Raw genomic sequence first — 6,482 nt, forward strand, 5'->3', positions numbered from 1 at the left:
TGCCAAGAATAAAGAACTGCAACCCATAGAAGAATTATTATTTTGATGTTTATGCTGCACTGTTGTTTTGAAGCAGCTCCTGTTTGTTTACAGACTTTTCATTCGTTTTGAAATAGTCCCTGAAGAAGGAAGGAAGTGTTTCTATCTCTTTAGACCATGGGTTGTCTGGGGCTTATAGATGGAGAGATAGACATTCTTGATTATATGTTTTCCAGCCCATATCCATCTCCACATTCTCTGTTTTTTCTCTGTGTCAGGCTGCCTCAGTATTACCAAATAGTTCTGTCCCGATAACGAGGATGGTCTCTCTACTACAATCTGCAGAGATACAGTATACTGTAATAGTTGTGCTCAGTTGCAAACATTTCGGGTACTGCCATAGTTTCCATGAAATTTTATTCTGCCCAAATTCTCAAAAGTATAATATATGACCAGAAAACATTTCAAGACTAAGGGAGAATTCCACTCAGTTTTCTAACTGTGTAAAATAATCTCATTTTCCCAGAGTTGTTCAAGAATGCAAAAGGATATAGATTATTTCTTAAGACACGTGTGCTCCTATACCATGAGGGACTCTCTATCCTCAAAAATAAACAAGGGTAGTGAATAATTTCTTCTACTTTTGTAAATATTTAATCTGGCATCCCTAAATAACAGGTTAGACTGGTGAAAGTTGATGTGATTGTTACAACTCTCAGTGAAAATTGTTGAAGAAGTTGATGTTTAAAGTTCATATGTTGCTGGAGTGTATGTAACACATGGAGTTAATCTTTGCTGTCAGACATATTTTGGGTTCTATCGTGCTTAACAAGCGTGTACACACTTTTTAGCTTGGGTCTTCATGTTCCTGGTCTCTGTCTTTTGTAAAGAATGTTGTTAATGCTCAGCCAGAAAGCTTTGTCACTGAAAAAGATGGTAGACCACTGGAATTTCCCTCTAACAAGACAAAACTGAAGTAGTAGTATTCTGTAGCTCCTTCCACAGAGCTGAGTTATCGAGGAACTGAAAACACCCCGTAGAGCCTAAGGACCCTATAGTTTACTTTCAAATAACTCTACTGAAGAAATCTCTCTCTCTCTCTCCCTTTTACTTCCTTCCTTCCTTCCTTCCTTCCTTCCTCCCTCCCTCCCTCCCTCCCTCCTTCCTTCCTTCCTTCCTTCCTTCCTTCCTTCCTTCCTTCCTTCCTTCCTTCCTTCCTTCCTTTCTTTCTTTCTTTCTTTCTTTCTTTCTTTCTTTCTTTCTTTCTTTCGAGAGAGAGTTTGCACAAAATACTACATAGAGAAGGATAATTGTAGAGTGTGGTTGATTTAAAACAGTAACTCATCTATTTGCCTAATTAAACTGATTATCAAGTCATTTAAAATTTTTGTCTCCTTTTTTTTGGTGACAAATATAGCCTTTTTCCCATGTTGTGCCCCAGACTTATCATCAATTTTTACTGCCGATGAATGTTGCTGCACGTGCATCCTCCCTCCCATTAGTGTATGATTATAGACATTATACAAGATGTGATAGGAGAATATTATTCTGGTCCGTGTCTTCACTGTGTCCTATAGGTGAGAAGAAACATGAAAAAACTAGTAGGTCAGAGAGAGAGCATTCAGAGTAAACATGGGAGGTCACAAAAAATGCCAGCAAGAGAATATGAAGCAATCATTCACAACCATAAACATTCCTTCCATACCTCTTGGTACAGTAGATTTTTATGGACTTCACTTGGCTGTATTGGTTAGCATACAGTAGTGGTGAAGAGTCTGGAATCAGACCGTCCAGGTTCCGATCCCAGCTCTACCACTTCATAGCTGTGTGATCTTGGGCAGGTTGCTTAACCTTTTTTTAGTGGTAGCAGCAAATGCTAGACTGATCCTCTGGTGGTACCTGGTCTGGGGTTATTCTGTTCAGCCTCCCTACTTCCTGCTATTTCTTGTGCCTGCTTCTCCAAACTTCTCAGCAATTTTAATAAAGCTCTTACCATGTAATTCAGCCATAATTTATTCTGTTGCTTACAGCTAATGACTCAATGTACACAGCCATCTAGAAGTCGTGTGATCATACATTTTAGTTCCCTTCTACCTAGTTTCCACTATATATATTGTTCAGAAGTGGACACCTGACACTCCAGGCCACTGCTACATGCCAGCCAGCAGTTCAGTGTTTGCAGTGTTATATGCTTTATCTGTAAAATAAGTCTGGAATTCCTTGATAATTCTTTTACCCATTCTCCCAGCAAGTATTATTGAATAAGTAGTACTATTGAATAAATAATAGCTAGACCCAGTGCTAGGTCTATGCTAGGTGTTAAAGTTGCATTAATTTAAAATGAACTTTTATTGTACCCATAATATAGTAAAATATTCTTTTCATTAAAAATCAGAACGTTACCGATTAAAGACTAAGTCCCTTTTGACCAACCCCATTCCTGTTCCTCTCCACACCTTCTTACATGTAAAATTATTTCACTTTTAGAGTAACTTTCTACAATAGATACCTTTTTCTACATGTAAAAAACAATAAAACTATATGGAGAATAGAAAACCACTCTATGTGTTCTGGGTATAAGGATTTAATATAGGTTTTAGTGACCTTCACAATCATTGGACCTTAAGAAGAACTGGAAGAATGAAGGGCAAAAGGGCTTTATCAGTTAGAGGGATTGGTTGTATGCCACAGAAATGGACTCTGGCTGATTGAAGCAGAAAAAGACTTTATTAAAATTGCTCAGAATGTTGAAGTAATAGGGGGATCTTCCAGGTATCATTTTCTGAGCAAAGGACAGTTCAGAAATGTACACTAACCAGTTCAGGATCTGGGAAGTCCATCTGCATCAGAGAAACAGTATGTCTCTCTGTCTCAGACACAATACCAGGTGGAGATGTGCTGCCTGTGTGCCTGTGGCATCATGGTGGGGTGGCTAATCCTGCCACCTTTGGATTCCAGGTGCCATTCTTCTTGCAAATCAACCCCATCTTGTACTACTCCTCATTCATTCATTCTACCAAAATCTCATTCTCCTTTTAGCAGTCCTGTGGAAAAAGGACATGGGGGAAATCCTGGAATCATGATGATGCACTGGGATGAATGCAGGGATTGACAGAACAGTCCAGAGACCTTAGCAATACCGTACAATTAATATTTCTTATGTAATGTACAGTCTCCACTGAAAGCATTGAGTCATCAGTAGACACTTTCGTACCATTGCTCTAGGGGAATTTCTTGTCTCTGTCCCATGAATCCCACTGGATCATTCTTGTTTTTTTTTTTTTTAATGATATTGAAACATTGCTCTGACTTTAAGTACCATAATATTTAACAGTGAAAGTGAAACAGGATCAGAACAAGAACTATTGATACTACACTTAGCATATAATACTGTAGAGGAATTATTGCCAATGCAGTAATATCCAAGCAGTCTGGGAACCCTTAGGAACTCTTCACCTTCATATCTTCTAGATTGACTGTAAAAGATTTATAAATAAGGTAACTATTTGTTTCTGCAGGAATGCCCTGGTTTACAGTTGTTGTCTCAGTGCAGTTATCAATAGTGTCCCTGTTTGAATGATAAATTATATAATCACCCTGTTTACAAAAATCTCCCTCCCTCTGGAAACCATTATTCCAGTAAATCTCTATAGATTTTAAAATCCCTAACTAGCTTAACCTATATTGCCTGGTGTTTGGGGCACATGTTTTCTGATTTTTTTTCTTTGTTTTCCACTCATGCGTTTTAAAATAATACTTTGGCTTTCCCGTTTCCTCTTAAGCACACCCTTATCTGGGATGCTGACTTTGGTTACCTTTTCCTCTATGAACTAGCAAACAGGCTAGTAATTAGAATCCCTGATGGCCCATACCCCAAGTCACAATCTTGGCACATTGTGGAAATTTGTAATGGTTAGGGGAAAACTCATGATGTAATATGTTAAGGAAAAGAAGAAGGATATAAAACTATTTCCATGTGTGGTACTAATTATGATTTTTTAATAGCCATGACTGGAAACATAGTAATTTGAACTTGTAACAGTTCATATCACTTCATGGGAAGATTATGAATCAAATATTATTTTGTCTTTATTTGTACAAATTGTTTTTATTCCACATTTCATACAAGGTCATATCATATTTTATAATCAGAAAAAGAATGTAAAAATAATGCAGTAGTGTTAGTTGTCCCTTTTGCCTTAAGGAGTTCAATGTCCAGAAAGGTCTAGAGGTGTCCCATCAATCTTTTAGTAGATGGATTTTAGATTAGTGACAAACCCCTTCACCTTTCCGTATTTACATATGAAAAGAGGCTTTTCAGAGCTTCTCTATAGTGTTTCCTCCAGAGGAGGTAGTCAGGGTCTCTGTTATAATTTGGAAAACCTCTCATTAGAGACTGTCAGGAACTCCTAAATTTGTCAAGCTTTGCATTAACCTGTTCACAGTGAACCCAAGGAATTTTGACTGGACTAGATGGCCAGTTCTAGGCCCATCTGATATTTCCTCTTCACATTCCAAACACAGGTTATATTGTCTAATCCAGACGTAAAACAATAAGTTAAGCATTGTGGATAATCCCTGAGGAACTTGATTTGCCAGTGTATCCTTGTGAGAATTCTCATCTTTTCAGAGGTGGCCACCATGATGTTGTGAAAAGAACATGTCTTTCCAAGCCAGGTTGACCTGGGTTTGAATCTTTAATCCACCACTAATTTACTAGCTTTGTGTCTTTGGACAACTTTTTTTTTTTTTCTTTTTAAACCATTATGACTCTTTTTTCTTAGAATAATCACAACTTCTCATTGATTGTTGGGAACTTAAAAAAAAAAATTTGGGGCTTCCCTGGTGGCGCAGTGGTTGAGAGTCCGCCTGCCAATGCAGGGGACACGGGTTCGTGCCCCGGTCCGGGAAGATCCCACATGCCGCGGAGCGGCTGGGCCTATGAGCCATGGCCGCTGAGCCTGCGCGTCCAGAGCCTGTGCTCCACAACGGGAGAGGCCACAACAATGAGAGACCCGTGTACCGGAAAAAAAAAAAAAAAAATTTTTAATTGAAGTATACTTGATTTACAACATGGTGTTAGTTTCAGGTATACAGCATAGCGATTCAGTTATATATATACATATATATGTATATCTATATTATTTTTCAGGTTCTTTTCCTTTATAGGTTATAAAAAAATATTGAGTATAGTTCCCTGGACTATACAGCAGGTCCTTGTTGGTTATCTATTTTATATGTAGTAGTGTGTATAGGTTAATCCCTAACTCCTAATTTATCCCTCCCCCCAACCCCCTTTCCCCTTTGGTAACCATAAGTTTGTTTTCTATGTCTGTGAGTCTCTTTGTTGAGAACTTTTTAAAGGTGTCTTCTGTGGTGCCAGGTTTACAAATAGTTTACTCAAGCGGCTGGGGTGCAAAGATTGGCAAGTGTCCTAATTTTCAGTTAATTTTCCACGAATGCAGTGGCAGATCCTGCCCAGAGGGTGGCAGTCTTACTTCCAAACACCAGGTGGAGAGAAGGGACTGGCAAGTAGAGTCAGTCCATTGGTACTATTGCTTTGGCTTTTGTTGCGTGTCATTGCTGCTGTAAGGCTGGTCCTGCTCAGCAAGATGGATGCCTGTCTGCAGTTGAGGAAATGTTCTTGAAGGCCTGGATTCCTGCCAACACTGCAGTGGTTCCTGGCTGGACTGCCATGTTCTGAGCTTGGACACTGTTCTTCAAAAAGTTCAACATTAGGCCAGAGTGGCTGAGCCTGTGGGGCATCCTCTCTCAGCCACCCACTGTCTTTCTCCTTGAAACCTGGGCTTGTCTTGAGGCTGTACCACATACTCAAAAAAGGCCAGTCTTTTTTTACCCGCTCAGTGATTTCTCCTTTGGTGAACTCATTGTCACTTTCTTCCAGCATCTCTTGCTTAATGGCACCCTGGTTCATCCCAGATTTCCCTGGTCTTTGATTTTGGGGGCATAGGAGTTGCAGTCTCATCCTTTCCTCTTTGAAGATTCTGGGCTTCTTACGCAAGTTGATACACTCTCTATCTAGAACTTTCAGTGAGGGGGTGTGACCTTTCCCCAGGTGAAAAGTGGCTGCTGGCTTTATATTTGCTTAATCAAGAGCAGCTACAGAAGTGAACTTTCACAGAATACAGACCAGCTCCTAGGGGACTACTTTCTAGGTCTTTTCTTAAACCGAGAGATCACTCCAGAATAAAAACCAAACAAAGCAAAATCCAGGTGCCTCATCAGTTGCCCCTGTCAGTTATTATATTTTGTAAATTCTAAGACAACACGGACAGTGAATGCAGCATTATTTTATGTTCCACTAAAAAACAAAAGCAAACAAACAAACAAAAACCTTTGCCAATTAAACTATAAAGCATCATTGATTGTAAGACTCATCCCGGTTTGAGATGTTAAAATATGAAAACCAAAACAAACCATACCCAAACAACAAAACCAAACCTGGGTCTTAGAGTTGACGAAAAAACAAGAGATGGTTTTCC

The sequence above is a fragment of the Pseudorca crassidens genome, chromosome 7 (assembly GCF_039906515.1).
Source record: "Pseudorca crassidens isolate mPseCra1 chromosome 7, mPseCra1.hap1, whole genome shotgun sequence".
Classification (NCBI taxonomy): domain Eukaryota; kingdom Metazoa; phylum Chordata; class Mammalia; order Artiodactyla; family Delphinidae; genus Pseudorca; species Pseudorca crassidens.